This window comes from Pleurodeles waltl, chromosome 4_1, assembly GCF_031143425.1.
Source record: "Pleurodeles waltl isolate 20211129_DDA chromosome 4_1, aPleWal1.hap1.20221129, whole genome shotgun sequence".
Classification (NCBI taxonomy): domain Eukaryota; kingdom Metazoa; phylum Chordata; class Amphibia; order Caudata; family Salamandridae; genus Pleurodeles; species Pleurodeles waltl.
The window spans coordinates 634,236,792-634,257,257 of record NC_090442.1 but is presented as its reverse complement, the minus strand read 5'-3'; the positions used below and the strand labels follow the sequence as shown (position 1 = coordinate 634,257,257).

The 20,466-nt window shown below is 47.2% G+C and overlaps 1 protein-coding gene across 1 annotated transcript in view; it reads left to right on the top strand.

Moving 5' to 3' along the window:
- TAFA2 (TAFA chemokine like family member 2) overlaps positions 1–20,466 on the top strand; it is a 1,054,087-nt gene that overhangs the window by 918,703 nt on the left and 114,918 nt on the right. The window lies entirely within an intron of this gene.

Genomic DNA, 20,466 nt, shown 5'->3' with positions numbered 1-20,466 from the left:
GATAATCAATTATACTTTAAAATCATTAGTTTTGCTCATTAATAATAATCATCTTTCATCAATACAAATTGTTATGATTCATCAAAATACATTTTCACAGTTATTTATTATTTCACATAAAACTCAAGATGGCGGACACCATGTCAACCACTTTTCAAACATGCATGTTTTACACTTTCAGTAAGATTTTTCTCAAATGAGGCCTTTTAGTACATGTTAATTATAACATTTGAACACTTATAGTTTATTATTAATAATATTGTTTGCTCTCTAACACATGCTGTAAAAAGGCAAAGACCAATGTACCTGGGCTGAGTCTATGAACTTTTGAAAAGTGAAAGCACTTTATGAATCAAATCTAGAATCTGATAGTTATTTTCCTTTTCCCCTCACCATATGGCAGCTGGGTGCCATGCTGGCCGGACAGTCTAGCCTCCCCTCAAAAAAGTAAACAAACTAGCTCTTTTTATTTAAAATTCTGACAGTACGGGACTGCCCCAAAGGTGGGGCTATCGACCAGAACCCACTTTGCCTAAGCCTTTTTCTAACTTCTCCTTTAATGCCTTTCACCTGTCATCTGTGTTATCTAAGAAGCTTTCCTCTAAAGGTGTAAGCAAGCATGTCAGAATATTCCTGTGCGCATAAGCTGTGCCAAATGTCAATGTAGGTTCAAAAAACCCTCTAACTATTACTATGTCATTATCCCTAGCTACTCTACTCCAATACATAATTATAGGGACAAACGAAAACACAACATCATAATTTGAATAAAAGTACTGAATGTACTCCTGGTTATAAAATCTTGTTAGTAGCAGACTACAACTTACTCCATATGTTAAAGGCAAGCTATGGTAAGTAACTCCTACCTCAGCCTATGTAGGAATCTGCGTACACACATAACAATTCCTCACATCCAGCATCTTAACATACTCACTCAACAAGCGATAGGAAACATTAGAAGAAAGTTCTCTTTGCACATTAGTATCCCCATGTAAATATTTCTCGTCTAACCTAAACCTCTCTATTGCTGTTAGTGCAGTAGTTGTCTCAAAAGCAGAAGTATGGTTGGCTTCACTCTTATCAAGAACAGAGATACCCACAATCAACACCACAAACAATATCCCACACATAATCGCCAAACCAATACTCATATATTTACAGCACCTGGTATTTACCCCCTGCTGGCTAATGTTACTCATGATCTGTAAAGAATCAGAAAGCAGAAGACAATTTAGAAAAACTACAGTAAAAATAAAAAACAAACATCTCTTCTTTTAGCAGTTATTTACAACTTTCAACCTCACTTCCAGGATACCTTGTCAAAATCAGTAAGCAGCTTGTCAAAATCAGGTTTCAAAAGTCAAATCAGGTTATCAATGTCTCTTCCGGTTACTTTCAACAGTCTCTTTTCCCCCCAAAAAAATGTTTCAAATTTTTTCAACTGTTCAGTTCATCAGCTTCCTTCAAGTGCCAAAATACTGACCCAGAATGTCTCTATCAAAACAAAAAGATAAAAATTCTTGCTGCCATTCACTTGTAGTTGCATACGCCCATTCAGGACCTGCGTATTTTCGCCTTGCTATTCTCTTTCTTTTAAACTTTCTATCACCATTCAATTCTCCTTCACTAAGATATTCTCTCCTTGTTGTATCTAGTCCTTCCTCAATTGTTGTCACAACAACCACTTCATTTTCACTTTCTATTTGTGACTCCAGCCACTTATCTCCTTTCAGTGGACCTATTGTCAGAGTGGAACTCAAACCTTCTTGTTCTGCGGTGTTTTGTCTTGATGGATCTGCAATCCGTTCAAGTGGAGTCAGATCACAATGACTTTGATCTACCTCAACTCCTTTCTCCTCTGGGTCTGGCAATTGCTCTGTTTGTCTCTCAAGATCATCTGCTTCTAGGAAAGCCCTCCTCTGACTAGGCTCTCCTGCTGCCTCAATTGAGATAGGCTCTCCGTCACCCTCATGGAGGGCTTCTAATTCGTCTCTCACAGGAGTGACTGAACCATCCTCAACGGGCTCAGATCCTGTCTCGGTTCCTCTTTGTTGTCTTTCCGGCACTGATACTTGTTTCACTGTTGTTGGTACTCTCAACAACTCTTCTTCCTCATGATCTAGTGGACATGCCACTTTCTTTGTGTGACTCGCATGAATCCAGTTCGGAATTCCAGTGCACTTCACAGCTGTGCTAGTTGTCAGATCTACCTGGAAAGGACCTTTCCAACCAGGCTCCAAACACGTTTTCCTCATGTTTTTCCAGACCACAACCCATTCTCCGGCTCTCAGGTTGTGCCCTAGGTCATGGATCGGTGGCAGTGTGGTGGCTTCCACCTGCTGAGAGAAAGAACGAACCACATCAGCCAGACCTTTGCAGTAGTCCAACACAATTTCATCTGTAATGTTGACAAGTGCATTTGCAGGCACCGCTGGCAACCTCATGGCTCGGCCCATAAGGATCTAATGCAGCGACAATCCTGTCTTCCTGTCTGGTGTGTTTCTCATCAATACATCAATACTAAAGGCAATGCGTCAGGCCATTTCAAATTTGTGGACGCACACATCTTTCCAACTCTTGACTTCAAGGTACCATTCATCCGTGCCACTAGTCCTGATGCTTCAGGGCGGTAACTACAATGCAACTTCTGCTCAATGTTCAATGCTGCACATTTAATTACTTCATTGTTGAAGTGACTTTCCCTTTCTGATTATAAAGAGATCGGAAACCCAAAACGTGGTATCTGTTCCCTAAGCAGTAGTTTCCCTACTGTGAGACTATCATTTCTTTGTGTAGGGTAAGCTTCAATCCAGTGACTAAAAATGCAAACAATTACCAACACATATCTCAAACCTCCACACACAGGCATCTCAATAAAATCCATCTGCATTCTGCTGAGTGGACCTTCTGCTCTTCCAATGTGGCTCAAATTAACCACTGTCCCTTTTCCCGTGTTTAGCTGTTGGCAAATGACACAACGATGGCAAACTGCTTCAGCAACCTGTCTAAACCTTGGGTTGAACCAATTATGTTTGAACAGCGGAATCATTGCGTCCCTCCCAATATGTGCTTGACCATGATAATACCTAGCCATTTCAGACAACAGACTATTTGGCAAGACCAATTGACCCTCTTCTGAAACCCACAATTCATCTTATCTTTGCACACATTTCATTTTGCTCCATGAACGTTTTTCCTCCCTGTCTATTCTGCAACATTTTCAATTCTTCCAAGGTGTCAATTACTTTAATTTAAAATTTGGACATGTTGTGTCTTCTTCAGATAACAGTTCCCACTTGTCTTTGAATGATATACAGTTCAATGCGCAAAACCTTGTGACTTGATCCGCATATCCATTTACCAATGATTCAAAGTCCTACGACTTCAGATGTGCACTGCATTTCACCACAGCAATCTTTGCAGGCATTTGAATAGCATGTAACAGTTCTTTAATTATTTCACCATTTCTCACTGGTGAACCAGAATAGGTCATAAAACCTCTCTGTGACCACGCTGGACAAAATCATGGACTATTCCAAATCCATACTGGCTATCCGTATAGATTGTAACCTTCAGCTGCACAGAAACATGGCACGCTCTAGTAAGGGCTAACAGTTCCGCTACTTGGGCAGAATACACTTCTTGAAGCCAAGAAGCTTCCAAAATACCAGTAATTGTGAACACAGCATATCCTGCTCTCAGTGTCCCTGCATTGTCTCTCAGACAGGAGCCTTCAACAAAGATAATTTGGTAATTTTTTTCCAATCGGGTGTCTCTAATGTCAGGTCTAGGTTTTGTGCACAAATCAGTTACTTCAACCATTCTCAACATCTTCCACTTGCTCAATTTTGATATTTTCATTTGGAAGTAAGGTTGCCGGGTTCAGCACTGTACATCTTTTTAATGATGCATTTGGTGACTCTAGAATACTCGTTTCATATCTAATCAACCTCGCACCAGTCAAATATTGGGTTTTCGTCCTCATAGAATCTCAATAGAGAGAGGGACTATTACAGTCAGGGGATGTCCCATCACAATGCCTTCACACTGTGTAAGGCTTTCACTAACTGCTGCAACTGCGCGCAAACAACCTGGTAAGGCTGCTGCAAATGGATCCAAAGTAGCTGAAAAATATACTACTGGGCGGGTTACACCTTCTTGGACCTGTGTCAAGACAGACAAAGAACATCCATCACGCTCATGACAAACCAACGTGAAAGGTTTCATGTAATCAGGCATACCCAAAGCTGGAGCTCTGCAGAGGCTCTCTCTCAATTCAGTGAACGCTTTCTTTCCAGCCTGGTCTAACACTGTGTGACGGGCTACTCGTCGTTTATGACTCTGGCCCACTGAAACTGCAGAGTGGTCTTGATCCTTGTAGGTTCTGCCTTGACCAAGGTAAGGGTGGCCCTTTTTGGTAGCCACGGTGCTGCTGACGATGAAAAAACCCCAAAGGGAAAAACCTCTATAGCAGGAACTCCCTGGAACCAAAATAAGCAAAAAGGTAAGTCTTCCAACAAGAAAACAATACTGGAAGAAACTGGAACAAGTGAGGGAAAAAACTGGAGAAAAAACAACCGGAACTAAGATCACCACCAAAGGAAGTGTTGCAGCGCAAGGAGAACAAGAGTCTCACTCCTCATATACCCTAAAACAGGAAATGACCAACAGGAAACAAAAAGACACCATATTGGATTGGGAAAAAACTATAGGAGAACATAGAGAAAAGCGCCATTTTAGAGAAGGGTCCCAAAGCATGTAGGGAAAAAGAAAGGCATGCTGGGATAAAAAAGAACACGTCTGCTAAGTGTAAAAACAAGGAAAGAAAGAAGAAAAGGAGAAAGAAGAGAAGAGAAGAGAAAAAGAAGAAAAGAAGAAAAGAACAGGCTGCACCAGGTATTTGAGGGGTCGGGGTGCCCATTCCTAATGTCGAGGGCGCATTGTGCCCAGAACTCGCCGAGGCCCCATGCCCACTCTGTGACCTATGGGAAGAAATACAAAACAGAAGAGGTGCGGCACACCCAGCCGTCAAAGACATGAACCACGGCCACGGCCGGAGCCGAACGCTCAGCTCACCACACAGCGACCCCCAGCGCAACAGTAGGTCCTTCCCTCCGGAGCCCCGGGTTTGTGCGGATACAAACAAAAAATTAACGGATCAAAAGTGGGGGAAACAGAAGAAGTATCTTCCCAAGATTACTCACTAAGAGGATAGCCCTTCCAATGGATAAGATATTGGAGATGGTTTCGGAATATACGAGAATCACATATTTCTTGGACTTCATATTTGGGTTCGTCATTCACTAACAAAGGGGGAGGACAGGTGAATTGCCTATGAAAATGGTCAGGCTTATAGGGCTTCAGTTGAGAGACGTGAAATACTGGTTGGATTTTCCATGTTCGAGGCAAATGAAGATGGAAGGACACTGAATTAATCTTCTGAAGAATTGAAAAGGGTCCATAATAGCAAGGTTGAACTTATTTTGTGATGGACGGAGGGGTATAAATTTGGAAGAAAGCCAGACTTTGTCTTGGATTTGATAAGAAGGAGCCCCACATTGTTTCTTATCAGCCATCCTTTTCATTTGTCTTTTAGTAAACAAAAGATTAGACCATATAAGGCATTGAATTCTACATCATTTTTGGGAAAAGGAGGTGATGGCAGGAAGTATAGAACAGGTCTTAGCAGGAAAAGATTTAGGATGAAATCCATATGAGCAGAAAAAAGGAGTGGCTTTTGAGGCACTATGTACAGTATTATTATATGAAAATTCAGCAATGGGTAAATACGTGGACCAGTTACTCTGAGTGGTATTGCAAAAACAGCAGAGTTATTGTTTGAGTCCTTGATTCAGGCGTTCCGTTTGGCCATTAGTTTGAGGATGAAATCCAGAAGATAAGGCTACCTCGATATTTTGGGTTTTACAGAACTGCTTCCAAAAACGTTGTGATATGTATTGAGGGTCACGATCAGAAACAATAACTTGAGGGAGGCCATGGAGACTAAAGATCTTTTGTATGAAGATTTGGCTTAATTCGTGGGTAGCTTCATCAAGGCAGTAAAATTAGCCATTTTAGTAAATGAGTCTACAGTCAGCATTATAACTCGGTTTCCTGCTGAGGGTGGTAATGAACACATCAAACCTGTTGATACAGTATACCAAGCGACTGGTGGAACAGGTAAAGGCTTAAGTAGTCCTGCAGGCCTCGTATGGGGTATTGTTGCTTGGGCACAGATGGGACAAGATACCACGTAACTCTCAGTATCTTGCTTAAGTGTAGGCCACCAAAAAGAACGAACAAGTAATTACTGTGTGGCTTTGATACCACGATGACCGGCCACAGGGGTTTCATGACACATTTGTAGTGCTTTTCTTTGCACCATCTTAGAAGGTAGAAATAACGCATCTTTATGGTAATAGTACCCTTTACTCTTGCATAATTTTGGATGTAGCTATTTCATCTCCAGTTCTGAAAGGGTTGAGTACTTAGACCGTACTTTATTGAGGAAAGACTACACTAGACCAATAATTCTGTCTGGTTCAATGAGGTGTTGTGAAGGGGTAATAGTACTTTCAGGGTAGCGTCGAGACAGGGCATCCGCCAAGATATTTTGAGGACCTGGAATATAGGTAAGATAAAAATTGAATTGGCTAAAGAAGAAAGCCCAATGGGCTTGATGACTCTTCCGGCACTGAAAGTTTCGTAGGCATTGTAAATTTCGATGGTCGGTTCTCACTTCAAATGGTTCCTTAGAACCCATAAGGAATTGTCTCCACTCTTGACAAGCTGTTTTTAGAGCTCGAAGTTCTCTTTCCAAAACCAAATAATTTTGCTCAGAATCAGAGAGCACATGGGACAGATAAAATATTGTATGTTCTAATCCGTCGTCGTCCTGTCTGAAATTATGCTGCCCCAATAGCTCTTTCTGAAGCATCAGTGACTATGATAAATTGTTTGCTGGTGTCCAGAAGCCGTAGTATAGGTGCATGGGTGAAAGCTCGTTTTAGGTTTTGGAAGGCGTTTTCAGCCACATCCGTCCAGATGAAACAGTTTTGTAAACTCTCTTTTTTAAGAGTCTGTGTGATTTGGCTAGTTTGTTGAGCAAAGTCCGAAATAAATTGGCGATAAAAGTTGGCCAGTCCTAAAAAGCACTGGGTTTCTTTGATGGACGAGGGGGATGGCCAATCTACGATGGCTTGAACTTTCTCTGGATCCATGGAGATACCAACCTGACTAATGTGATATCCTAAATATTTTACCTCTGTTTTGTCAAATTCAAACTTCTCGGGTTTACAGTAGAGTTGATGTTGCCTAAGTCTTTCTAGTAGTTGCATTACATGTTTGGTGTGAAGTTCGGGGTGTCTGGAATATATTAGGATATCATCTAAGTAGATTACGATGGTGTGATTTAAAAAGGTCAGAAAATACTGAATCCATGAATCTCTAAAAAATAGAAGGGGCATTGGTTAGACCAAAGGGCATTACCCTATATTCGTAATGACCAAAAGGTGTACGAAAAGCGGTCTTCCACTCATCACCTTCCTTAATTCTTAAAAGATGGTATGCTCCCAGAAGGTCTAACTTTGAAAATATCTGTGCCCCTCCAACTGCTTCCAATATGTCTTTGATGAGAGGTAGTGGATATCGGTCTTTTATAGTAATTTTCTTTATTCCACGAAAGTCTATACAGGGACGTAGATCCATTGTCTTTTTGGGCACGAAGAAGAGGGGAGCCCAGGCGGGAGAAGAAGAGGGTGCAATGAGACCCCTCTGTATATTTTCTTGCAGGCATTCCTTGAGTATCTTCTTTTCAGGTTCCATAAGAGAGTACATTCTACCAAAGGGGACAGCCGATCCAGGTTCTAGGAGAATTGTACAATCGTATACTCTATGTGGAGGTAGTACTGGTTTCGTGGGTTTTTAGAACATGTCCATATAATCCAGATAGTGGCTAGGTACCGCCTGAATAGAGTTTATGGAACACCATAATTCAGGTTCTGTGGATAACATCTTCTTTGGGGACCAATATGTTTTGCAGGCATAGCAATGGTCTTGACAAAATTTGAAAGACAGAGAAATAGTTCTGGTTTCCCAATTGATATAAGGATTGTGCTGTGTAAACCAGGGTATTCCTAGGATTATTGTATGATTAGGAGAGGAGATCAAATCAAAGAATACAGGTTCCTGATGCTTTCCAAAGTGTAGACATAGGGTAGGAGTTGTACTGATGATAGGACCAGACACTAATAAGGATCCATCTACAGTATGAACCTGTTCTGGAATATCCTTCAGTAATTGTGGAATTTTTTGTTTCTTGGCCCAGGTCTCACCCAGATACATTCCACTGGCTCCACAGCCCAATAATGCCAATGCTCTTTCTTCCTAAACCTTCTGGCAACTGCAATGTAACAGGTAACAAAAACAGGGCAGTTGCATCTTCTTTAGAAGAACAAATTGAAGGTATCTCAGAGAATCCCGTCCCCTCCCTTCTCAAGGAGGACGGGAATTGGCATTTCCCGAGGACTTCACAGGACAGACTGGGCAAGTACGAAGCAAGTGGGTAGCAGCTCCAAAATAAAGAAGTAGGCCCTCATTACAACCCTGGTGGTAAATGCCGTCTACTGCCGTGCTGACGGCGGCCAACATACCATGACTGCGGCAGTATTCCGCTCGGGTATTATGACCCACACTGAGAAGTCCTCCACAATACAGACACCCACACAAGTCTGCCACACCACAGGTCAGTGATAAACTGGTGATAGCAAAACCCACACCGTTACGCCAACAGGAATATGCCCAAAGTTTGACGACCCACGAATCACCGCAGCGGTCTTTTAAACGCGGCAAACCATTGGCGGTACACACCGCCGTGCTCAAAATACACACACATTTACAAAACACCACCACATTGGAGAATTCAAACTACACACACCTGACACATATACACACACCACACTACTATAAAACACACACCTACATTACCCACAACCCTTTACATCAAAAAACACAATAGCACTCAGAGAGAGACAAGGCAGGAGCACCCACTGAATCAGAGGCACAGAACACCATTACCCATACACCATCCACGCACATCACAGCATACACTGCAACACATCACCTCACACATCACCCCACACATCCTCAAACATTTCACACACACCACATCCATGGCACCCCAAAGACACCCCAGGTTCTCAGAGGAGGAGCTAAGGGTCATGGTGGAGGAAATCATCCATGTAGAGCCACACTTTTCGGATCACAGGTGCAGCAGACGTCCATAGCTAGGAAGATGGAGCTATGGCGGAGAATAGTGGACAGGGTCAATGCCGTGGGACAGCACCCCAGAACAAGGGATGACATCAGGAAGAGGTGGAACGACTTACATGGGAAGGTGCGTTCCGTGGTTGCAAGACACCAGGTAGCCATACAGAGGACTGGCGGTGGACCCCAATCCCTCCCCCACAACTAACAACATGGGAGGAGCAAGTCTTGGGGATAATGCATCCTGAGGGCCTCGCTGGAGTAGCAGGAGGACTGGACTCTGGTAAGTCATATCTTTACTATTATATCCCCCACCCTACCTGCATGCCATCACATACCCCAACCCTTACCCTCACTCCCATCACTCCATCACCTCACATATACCCCACCATCACAACCCACCCATCCCAATACCAAGCCCTGCATGCAACACCAATGCGTGGACCCCCATCACAGACCTGCATGGACACCCATCACCACAGCATACCCAGTAAATCACCACGCACAGAAGGCCAAGCTGACAGGGAAATCACAAACATAGAGGGAAAAAAACTCATGCACAATATGGCCCACGCAGGTACACTAACACTGCATTTGCATCCCCACAGGACCCATAGTCAATGTCACCGGAGAGGAGGTGCCAGCTACATCCAGTCCCCCCACAGAAGAGGCCCACAGTGGCGACAGCAGCTCTGCACGCCTGGATCTCGATGACCAACCTGGCCCATCCGGGACCTCTGGACAGTTGGGTACCCATGCACAGTCCCAACCCACCACAGAGCCTCCCCCCTCAGGAAACACCACCACAGCACCCACCCAGCGGGCCCCAGGACACATCAATCAGCAGTGTGTCCACCACTACAGGGACCCCAGGCAACCCCACAAACCCAGGATGAACATGGACCTGGGGTCAGTGGCAGTGGGCGCACAGTTCAGGGGACAGAGGCACAGGACAACAGGGAAGCTGGGAGGACTGCTGTGCGACAGGGGGAGGACAGGCCCAGGGAACCCACTCTCCACAAGGCACTCTCCAACATCCTGTGATCATACCACCATTCCCAGGAGATGATGGGCCAGATACTGGCCAAGCTGCAGGAGACCCAGCGGCTGCAGGAGGGACAGTACCTGGGGATCAGGGTGGACCTAACAAAAATATACACCATCCTGGTCACCATTGCAGGGGTGCTGGCAGACATGGGCAAGACCATGAGGGAGGCTGTGGCACAACAAAGGGGGCCTGACACTAGCCAAACTGAGGAACAGCCTTCCACCTCCGCCGGCGCTAGTGGACAGGAGGCTCCGCCCAGGACCAACAGGCCACCAGCACCCCACCCCCTGCAGAAGGAGAACCACCCTGCGAACAGTCCCTGCGATCCAGGCAGAAGACAGAGTACATTGCCAAGACCCCCGCCAGGAAATAAGACTCTCCTGATTGTCACCCTTCTGTCCCACACTGTCACCCTGTCCACCTTGAACTGACATTACTCCCCTTCCTATGCCCCATTGGACAATGCACCTGTGATACCAAGAGACTGGACTCTACCCTGAGGGTCCTTCCACCATCAGCCCAGCCCCTTGCACAACACCCTCAACTTATGAGCACCTAAATAAACACCCTTGGAACAAATTCTAATCTGGTGTCTGTCAAATGATTCAAATATGTATTAGAACAACATTATCAAGGCATTGCAAATCAAAAGTACAGTGAAATATACTTTAGGATGACCTCTGGTGGGCAGCAGTACACATAGCAGGAGCCAGAGTGGGGCACAGAGATCTGAAAATGGAGTACAAAGGGTACAGTCAGTGGCCATAGACATAGGGAAACAGGCTGCCTTGTACAATGTCCAACAGGTAACTGAAATGTTAAGTGAAGTTACAGTGTCTTACCTGTGTGCCACTGGAAGTACTGCTGAATAATATTATTTCTGTTGTCAACATCTTCTTCCTCTGCCTCCTCTTCCTCATTGTCCACAGGCTCCACCGCTGTCACAAGATCATCTTCAGACTCATCCTCCTGCAGAAAAGGCACCTGGCGCCTCAAGGCCAGGTTGTGCAACATGCAAGGATGATCTGGCACACCTTCTTGCATGAGTAGTACAGGGATCAACCTGTCAGATGGAGGCACCGGAACCTGACCTTCAGGAGGCCGAAAGTTATTTCTATAATCCTCCTTGTACGCCCATGTGCCTCATTGTAATATTCCTCTGCCCTTGTCCTGGCAATCCTCACTGGGGTCAGTAGCCATTAGAGGTTGAGGTAACCAGAGTCACCTGCAAATATTGAGGGACAACTGTTAGACACACACTAACCTTTAGGGACAACCCCATACCCAGACACTTACTCATACTGCGTGGGGACCTTTGGCTCACCTATTAGCCACACCCGATGCCTCTGGAGTTGGCCCATCACATATGGGATGCTGCTATTCCTCAAGATATAAGCGTCATGCACAGAGCCAGGTAATGTGGCAATCACATGAGAGATGTACTGGTCCGCCAAACACACCATCTGCACATTCACTGAGTGATAGCTTTTTCTATTCCTGTAAACTTGTTCATTTCTCTGGGGGGGGGGGGGGCAAATGTCACATGTGTACCATCAATGGCACTAATGATGGTTGGGATATTTCCCAGGGCATAAAAGTCAGCTTTCACTATGGCCAAATCCTCCACCTGGGGGAACACGATGTAGCTGCGCATGTGTTTCAGCAGGGCAGACAACACTCTGGTCAACACGTTAGAGAACATTGGCTGAGACATCCCTGATGCAATGGCCAATTTTGTTTGGAAGGAACCACTAGCCAGGAAATGGAGCACTGACAGGACTTGCAGTAGAGGGGGGATACCTGTGGGTTGGTGGATAGCAGACATCAGGTCTGGCTCCAATTGGGCACACAGTTCTTGGATTGTGGCACGATCAAGTCTTTTGGTAATGATAATGTGTCTGTCCTCCATTGTCGCTAGGTCCACCAGGGGGCTGTAAAACCGAGGATGCTGCCATCTCATAATCTGCCTCAGCGGTTGAAGCCTATGGAAGAGAAAAGTGAGCAGAGGGTCATATTCACATTTATATTGCACTAATGATGAATTGTTGACTTTACAGAAATAGTATGTGAACTCGAGAGTCCGTTGATGTGCCAATGTCTGCTGTGACGCAGTTAGGTGCCATACCCTGTGCCCCCCTGAAATGGCGGCTGCCTGACCTGTGAGGAGGGACTAGTGGAAATGACATAATTGTGCTGGCGTTGTGCGCCGTCGTGGTAGGCGATCGATGACCGCCATGCAAATTCGCATTGGTTATCATTGGGCTCTATGGGTTCCAGGAGCCAATGGCGATGTATGCCAGCGGTGACGGTATGCACCACCGTGGACGTCACCGCCATTTTCTATCTAATCACTCACTTGCCACCTGGACTTCAACAGGAGAGGACCTACACTGCAAGTGCTGCTGTGACCTGTGTCTGGAAGCGAAAATGGCTCATGTGTCTGGGGAAAGGGCCCCTGCGTTCACTGCAGAGGAGTTGGAGAAACTGGTGGATGGGGTCCTACCCCAGTAGACGTTACTCTGTGGTCCTCCAGACAAACAGGTGAGTACACTGTGAGCATGATGCATGAGCCATGAATGTATGGACTGCTGTGTATGTCAGCCACATGTAGGAGGGGCATTGGGGTCCTGGCCAGAGTGCAGCATGTAAGGTGATCAATGTATGTGCATCAGGGGATGTGTGGAATCTGGTGGGCAATGAGTATGAGGGTCCGAACAGGTGAATAATTCCCTTTTCTGCTGTTTTTTCCCTGCAGGTCAGCGCCCACCAGAAAAAGGGCATTTGGCGTGCCATCGCCAAGGAGGGGCGGACCCTTGGGGTCTTGGACAGGCGGAGCACCCACTGCCGCAAGAGGTGGGAGGACCTGCGCCGCTGGGCAAAGAAGACGGCGGAAGACCAGCTGGGGCTGGCCTCCCAATGAGGAAAGGGTGCCCGTCGCACCATGACCCCCCTGAAGTTCTGCATCCTGGCGGTGGCCTATCTGGAGTTGGATGGGCGCTTGAAGGCATCACAGCAGCCACAAGGGGGTGAGTACAGAATCTGAAACATGACTTTGCACGTGTTAGGAGGTACCTGGGTGGGGGATGTGGCCTGTGGGTGCCCCTAGGCCAGGGCGAACATGACAGGGTAGGTCCCTTGTTGGGCAGGTTTAGTATCACTCCTACCCCAATAGTGTTGCCGGCCATCTATTCCTTGGCAGGGTCCTGTGGGTTTCAGGTGTGCAGCTAATGACATTAGGCATTGAACCCCATGGGCTTGTGACTGTCTTAGTAATGGTTGGGCATGGCCTAGTGCATAGGGCTGCTCCATGTGTGTTGTGTATGCCAACGGTAGTGGTGTTGCTGGCATTGACAAGTGTATCCTCTGTCTCCCCCCTTTTTGTTTTGTCACCCTGTCCTTGTGTGCATTAGCATTATCTGGCAGAGGAGCAGAGGCACCGGAGATGGAGGAAGCTGCATCCCACATGGCCCATGAGGCCGAATCCACTGAGGGTGAGGGCACCAGTGGGATGGAGGGCGAGGAGAGCACCACGACGGTGACAGGAGGGGAGGCCACAGACAACGACTCCTCCTCAGATGGAAGCTCCCTGGCAGTGGCGAACACCTCTGTGCCCACCCCAACAACAGGTACAGCCGCCACCACCCTACCAGCACCACCCTTCCAGCAGCCCCTCAGTGTGTTTCCCGTACCCGCTCACCCAGGAGGGTGGGCATCTCCTTCGCCCCAGGCACCTTAGGCCCTGCCCCAGTCAGCCCTGCTGCCCTCAGTGAGGAGGCTATTGACCTCCAGAGATCCCTCTCTGTTGGGCAGTCAGCCATACTGAATGCCATCCAGGGTATAGCAGGGCATTTGCAACAAACAAATGCATACCTGGAGGGCATTCACTCTGGTGTGGCGGCCCAACAGAGAGCCTTTCAGGCTCTGGCCTCAGCACTTATGGCAGCCCTTATCCCTGTGTCTAGCCTTTACCCTCCAACGTCCTCTACCCAGACCCAATCCCCTCAACCCCAGCCTTTCCCAGGCACACCTCCAGACCAGCATTCACCCAAATCAACACACAAAGGTGGCTCAGACAAACATAAGCACCACACTTCATGTCACAGGCACTCACACAAGCACCATACCCATGCAGACACATCAACATCCACTGCCTCCACTGTGTCCGCCTCCTCCTCTTTGTCCACCTCCCTCCCAGTATCGTCTCCACTCACACCTGCATGCACTACATCTTCATCCACTACCTCCATCACCAGCACGCCCATCACCTGACACCCCTCACTGGCAGTCACCACCCCCACAACCATGCACATGTCCCCTGTGTCCTCGCCCAGTGTGTCTGTGACCCCTCCTCCCAAAGTACACAAACGCAAGCACCCACCCAACAGCCATCCACCTCACAACAGCATCCAGCCCATGCATCTTTACCCAAACTCAGCAGAAAGACACCTCCTACAACCACTCCCTCTTCCTCCACTCCCAAACCCTCTCCATATTTCCGCCCCAGTGTGTCTAAAAAATGTTTCTTGGCAAACATTGACCTATTTCCTACCCCTCCACCCCCGTCCTTCCCCTCAGGCAAGGGTGTCCAGAACCCAGGCCAGCACCTCAGCCACCAAGTCAGTGTCCGCTGTGGTACCTGCAACTCCCAGGGGCTTCAAGGGGGCACTCATCAGGCGAGGCAGTGTGCCACCGACCCCTGCAAAGGACCATACCATACCACCTCCTGCCAAGGTGAAGAAGGGGACAGCATGCACCAAGGGCAAGGAACACGACCCACCCAGCAAGGCCTCCTCCAAAACTGCAGCTGCCAGAGCCAAGGTCCCAACAGCAGCGGCCAAGGTGAAGAAGGGGCAGAAAATCCAAGGCAAGGCACATCAGGCGTCGGAGCCTGCAGGTGGGGGCTTGGTGGCCACCATCAGAACTGACAGCCCCGCCACCTGCACAGTGGGCAGCACCGCCAGCATCCCCGCCGCAAGCACCGCCACCTGCACCGGCACCTGCACCGCTGCTGCCATCACTACTGTCAGCAGCAGCATCCCCAGTGGCCAGCTGTCCGAGGCCACAGGAGAAGGGCTGGTGCCTCCCTCCACCACTGGCAGCACCGGAACCTGCACCACAGCCAGCACCGCCAGAATCCCCACCGCAAGCACCGCCGCAAGCACTGCCACCTGCACCGCTGACAGTAGGACCACTAACAGCAGCAGCAGCTCCAGTGTGCGTCTGTCCGGGGCTGCAGGAGACAGTCTGGAGGCTCCCACCACCACTGGCAGCACCCCCACCAGCACCGCAACAACCACCAGTTTGCAGCCTTAGTCGTCACAGGATGGAGTCTGGCCCTGCCTCCATGGACTTTCTTGCTACCTGTCCCCTGCAAATCTTGTGCCTCAGACACCAGGTGAGGGAATGTGAACTGCCACACCCCATGTGCTGCATCACTGGGCACCAAGCCCCCTCCAGACCAGTGGAGAAAGACATCCACTCACCCAATCCTTGGCAGGGTAAAGCACACTGGGCACCAAGCCCCCTCCAGAACCTGTGAATACAGGCATCCACTTGAGAGACTGTTGCCTTGCAGTCCCAGGACCAAGCAGTGGGCAAACCACCCACTTTGGAGACTATGGCCTTGCACTCCCCAGGACCAAGCAGTGGGAAAACTACCCACTTGAGAGACTGTGGCTTTACACTCCCCAGGACCAAGCAGTGGGCAAACCACCCACTTGAGAGACTTGAGAGACCGTGGCTTTGCACTCCCCACGCCCATGCAGTGGGCATGGAGCCCCCTCGAGGAGCAGTGACGTTATTCCATCTTCCGGCTGAGGTGCACCCCCTTCCCCATCCCCCTTAGGTGCCTGTGTGTTTTCGACCTGATGCCCCTGCAGTGTTCTTTCCGTATTGAGTCAAGTGTGGGCTTGGCCCATGATTTTTGGCCCAGTGGGCCACGGACATTTGCAAAGGACAATGTACGACCTTATGTACATATTGTATATTTTTGTAGATACTGTTTTTTGAATCGTTATGTAGATCTGACTATTTCTAATATATCACTGTTTAACTCAATTCCTTTTGTCCTTGCATTCTTCCAGGGGGTTACGGGGTGTAAATGTAATGTTGATGCATGTGTTTGTGTGTATGGTGTTGTGGGTGAGGGTGGGGGTGTTGCGTGTTGCATGTGTGTGTCACTCTCTTTTTCCTCCCCCCCTCCCCTGTGTGCTAAGTGCAGTACTCACTGTGGTCGCCACCGCCGCCTTTGATATTCCTGGTGTATGAGGAGGTACATCAGTATGGGGAGGACCTGTAAATTGGGCTCCATGGCGTCCTGGTTCTTTGTTGAGTGTCGAGAGGTGAGAGGTTTCCCTTCCAAACACTGTTTACGCCATGCTTATGATGGCGTTGGTAGCGCCCTGGAAAAGCTGGCAGATTGGCGGGTCATAATGGGGTGGGCTGTACATTGTTTTCCGCCTGTCTGTTGCCGGTGACCGCTGCGGTGTTGGTTGCTACCGCCGTGGTGGTTATAGTGCTAAAGTGGCTGTCTATAATGGTGGTTTCCGCTGTGGTCGTGATCCCATTTTTTTTTACCCCTTGCCTGTTGCCGTTATTACCACGGCTTTAACACCAACCTCCAGGGTTGAAATGAGAGCCATAATCCTTTACTCTGTCAATTTTCGCACTCACTAGCAGTGAGAGGGCCACAAGCGGTGTCTATTTGCACTGGTTCCCCATCTGTTGCTTCTCTTAATTCAGGTCAAGACTCTTCGGAACAATGGCCGATTGTACGTGGGTTCCCTGCATGAGAAGGTCCACGATTTTTATTCTTTTCTAGACGGTGTTCCTGTAGATGATACTCTATGGAGAGCGCTAAATCCATCAGTCCTCGTAAATCTTCCACTCTAGCTGAATGTACTAGTTTGCCTTTTATTTCATCTCGAAGACCTCTACGAAACAGTCACGAGTACGTTCTACCCATGTCGTCTGTGCTGCCAGTTGTCTAAAGCGCGTTATATGTGGGAGAACATCTTGGGTACCTTGCTGAATATCACATAAAGCTTCCTCCACTGACAACTCCAATCCTGGGCGTTCAAACATTTGTTTTAAAGCAGTGACAAAAGCTAAATAGTAAGACAGCACAAGGGTCATTGAAGGCTACTAATAGAGTCTCCCAGGCCAAGATAGGACCAGACAGGGCACTGAATAAATAATCCGCTTTAGTTTTATCGTGCGCAAATTGCTTTGGTCGTAAGGAAAAATAGACTGTCAGAGCATCGAGGAATTCTCGTAGCTTAATTGGATCTCCTGAAAAGCGTGGCGTAGTAGTAGAGACAGTGGGAACATCTGTGGTTCAGGACACCATGGCCTGTTGTAAACCCGCATTTTCATTTTGTTGCAGTTCCTGAGCTTGTTGTTGAATGGTTAAGAGTAGCGACTGGTTGGGTTCTGCAGCAGCGTTGAGGCATTCTCCATCCTGCCTGATGAAGCCTGGTTCGTTGGGCGCTGCAATCTGTCATGGGCTACTCGTCGTTTATGACTCTGGCCAACTGGAACAGCAGAGTGGTCTTGATCCTTGTAGGTTCTGCTTTAACCAAGGTATGGGTGGCCGTTTCTGGTAGCTGCGGTGCTGCTGACGATGGAACGCCAAAGACAGTCCATGCCCCCCAGAAGGAGTCCAGAGAAATAAACCCCAAAGGGAAAAACCTCTGTAGCAGGAACTCCCTGGAACAAAAATAAGCAAAAAGGTAAGTCTTCCAACAAGAAAACAATACTGGAACAAGCGGGGGAAAAAACAGAAGAAAAAACAACCGGAGTGAAGATCACCACCAAAGGAAGTGTTGCAGCACAAGGAGAACAAGAATCACACTCCTTATATATCCTAAAACAGGAAATGAACAACAGGAAGAAAAAAGAAACCATATTGGATTGGGAAAGAACCATAGGAGAATATAGAGAAAGGCGCCATTTTGGAAAGGGTCCTAAAGCATGCAGGGAAAAATAAAGGCATGTTGGGATAAAGAAGATCATGGCTGCTAAGTGTTAAAACAAGGGAAGAAAGAAGAAAAGGAGAAAGAAGAGAAGAGAAAAAGAATAAAAGAAGAAAGGAACAGGCTGCACCAGGTAATTGAGGGGTCAGGAGGAGGGGGTGCCCATTCCTAATGTCGAGGGCGCGCCGCACCCAGAACTCGCCGTGGCACCATGCCCACTTTGCGGCCTCGTGCAATGAAATACAAAACAGAAGGGGCGCGTCACGCCCAGCCGCCAAAAACATGAACCGCGGCAGCGCCCCGAGCCCAACGCTCAGTCAACACACTATAGTATCAGTGACTTCTTTATGAGTCAGCTTCTGCAATGGTCTCGAAATGACTGAAAAATTTGGGATCCATTGGCGACAGTAGCCTACCATCCCTAAAAACATCCTGACATCTCTCTGTGTGGTCGGGGGATTTATCTGCAATATGGCTGTAATCCTTTCTCTGGATATCTTTCTTGAACCCTTCTCAATCTGGTGACCCAAGTATTTCACTACTTTTTGACAGTATTGCAATCCAAGCAGAGACACTTTGTGACCATTCTTTCCCAAATGGTTCAACAGGGCAATCGTATCATACTTGCACTCATCTCTTGTCTTGGACGCAATCAGCAAGTCATCAATGTACTGCATTAAGGTCGATTGGGAAGGCAATTCCAACAACTCCAAATTATTTTTCAAAATCTGATTGAATATGGAAGGTGACTCTAGAAACCCTTGAGGAATTCTGCACCACCAATAAACTCGATCCAGAAATTGGAAACAAAAGAGAAGTTGACTATCCTCATGGATAGGCACAGAAAAGAAGGCCTGTGACAAATCAATGACAGTGAACCACTCAGCATCACATGGAATCTGAAACATGATCACAGCTGGGTTTGGCACCACAGAACAACACTTGACCACAATCTCATTCATTTTTCTCAAATCCTGGACAATTCAAACTCTCCCACAGGGCTTCTGCAAACCCATTATCGGTGAATTACGTGGACTGCTCAATACTTCCTTCAAAAACCCTTGCTTTACAAATTGTGCAATTATCTGGGCAACCTTCATAAGGACATTTTGCGGCATGTGGTACTGCGGAAGTTGAGGAAAAATGGCATTTGGCTTTACAGTAACTTTAACTGGCTCAACTCCCTTTATCAGACCTACTTCTTTCCCTGTCAAATCCCACACTTTCTCTTTAACCATTCCCTGCAAATCAGGATGAAGCTCTTTCATAGTGAACAATGGGAAAAATTCAATCAGAGGGTACTCCTCATTTGTAGTTTCACTTACTAAGTTTGGGGCTTGGTCATCTTCATCATCACTATTCGTCTGAATCTCAGTTCCTTCATTTGAACAAGTAATCGAACATTTCGTTTTACCCAGCAAGACTCTTCCCAGTAGGGATAGTGGACTTGAATCGCAGACTACGAATTTGTGCAATCCCTGAAAGTTGACAATTTTAACCTGAACCGGCTCTGTAATCGGGTTGGTCAAATACTGATTTGCCACTCCTACAATCTGAACTGTTCTACCTGAAGAGGCAAATTTGGAACTTCTGCACTTCTTAGTGTAGAACGTGTAGCTCCCATGTCAACCAAGAATGAAACTCTGTGACCCATAACCTTTCCCTTCACATAGGGACCTCTTTGATCTACTTCTAAGGAAGTGGCAAGCACACACGGCTCCTCATCTGAACTGTCGGTCATCCGATCATCATTTATTCCATTCTCACTGTGTAACGGGAATTGGTGCACTGTTTTATTACTTTGTTTAAGCCTCTGACCCGTTGAGAAAGCATCATCTGTTGCTGTTCCATTGGGGCTAGAGGTATTTGAATTTGCTGTCTAGGCACCATGGGAACCTGTTGTTGCATTGGCGGCAACTGTGCCTTTTGTACATGTGGCATCTGCACCTGCTGCATGGGTTGAAGATTCTGCACTTGATTCACATTGTTTTTATAATTTGGATGAGGACCCTCTCATGTTCTGGAATGAAATGATGTCATTACTTTGCTGAACGACACCTTCCAGCACCATCATTGGACACTCCTGTTTCCAATGTCCAATTGCTCCACAAACATGACATGGCAATAATTTCTCCATTCCCTGCACATCATTCTGAACCCCTACAGTACCTAAGTCTGGAT